Raw genomic sequence first — 1,545 nt, 5'->3', positions numbered from 1 at the left:
CAATCTTGGCTCACTGCAACCTCCTCCCAGGTTCAAGCGATTCTCCTGCCTCAGCCTCCTGAGTAGCTGGGATTATAGGCACCTGCCACCACGCCCAGCTAATTTTGTATTTTTAGTAGAGACGGGGTTTCACCATGTTGGCCAGGCTGGCCTCGACCTCCTGACCTCAGGTGATCCACCCGCCTCAGCCTCCCAAAGTGTTGGGATTACAGGCGTGAGCCACTGCGCCCAGTTGATTTTTCAGATTTTAAACAAGGTCATAGGAGTATCTACTGCATCTGTTGAACAACCCCAGAGGGGCTTGGCGGCCGACCTGTCATCCAACACTTGAGTATTTCCATGGTGAGACTTGTTAGGAACAATCCCACCTTACAAAAGAAATAATTTAAGAGTGTGAAGCCTGGGCTAGGTGTGGTGGCTCACACCTCTAATCTCAGCACTTTGGGAGGCCAAGGTGGGTGGATCACATGAGGCCCGGAGTTCGAGACCAGCCTGGCCCACGTGGTGAAACCCTGTCTCTACTAAAAGTACAAAAATTATCCGGGCATGGTGGCGCACACCTGTAATCCCAGCTTGGGAGGCTGAGGCAGGAGAATCGTTTGAACCTGGGTGGTGGAGTTTTCACTGGGCTGAGATTGTGCCACTGCACTCCAGCCTGGGCAACAGAGCAAGATTGCCTCAGAAAAAAAAAAAGAAAAAGATTATGAGTCTGTTTGGGTCAGTTTTATCACCAAATTTATCCTAATACTTTTTCCTTTTTGGCACTTTATTGATTTCAAAAAAACTGAAACTACATGTCAGTGGTTCTCAAAGCATGGTTCAGAGTCCCCTAGGAGTCCCTGAGACCCTTTCGAGGGGTCCATGAGGTCGAAATTATGTGTACATTACCCTCCTGAGATGTTAACTGCCTTTTTTATTCTCGTTCGCTCATGAGCAGACAGTGGAAGTTTCCAGAAGTTGCCCAACATGTAATGAATGGCAGCACTGAAGACAGACACAGATGCAATGATCCAGCCAGATATTAAAGAGATGTGCGGCCGGGTGCACTGGCTCATGCCTGTAATCCCAGCACTTTGGAAGGTCGATGCCAGTGGATCACTTGAGGCCAGGAGTTTGAGACCAGCCTGGCCACAGAGCGACAGAGTGGAACTCTGTCAAAAAAAAAAAAAAAAAAAAATTCAAAATGACACAAACAATGCCACGCGATACACTGAGTTTTTTTGGAAAATAGTTCTTTTTTTTTTTTTGAGATGGAGTTTCATCTCATTGCCCAGGCTGGAATGCAATGGGGGTGATCTCAGCTCACTGCAACCTCCGCCTCCTGAGTTCAAGTGATTCTCCTGTTTCAGCCTCCTGAGTAATTGGGATTACAGGCGCCCGATACCAGGCCTGGAAATCTTTGTATTTTTAGTAGAGACGGGGTTTCACCATGTTGGTCAGGCTGGTCTTGAACTTCTGACCTCAGGTGATCCACTCGCCTCGGCCTCCCAAAGAGCTGAGCTTACAGGTATGAGCCACTGCGACCAGCTTTTTTTTTTTTTTTTT

The sequence above is a fragment of the Colobus angolensis genome, unplaced genomic scaffold (assembly GCF_000951035.1).
Source record: "Colobus angolensis palliatus isolate OR3802 unplaced genomic scaffold, Cang.pa_1.0 Scaffold25, whole genome shotgun sequence".
Classification (NCBI taxonomy): domain Eukaryota; kingdom Metazoa; phylum Chordata; class Mammalia; order Primates; family Cercopithecidae; genus Colobus; species Colobus angolensis.
Note: the sequence above shows the minus strand (reverse complement) of the source record.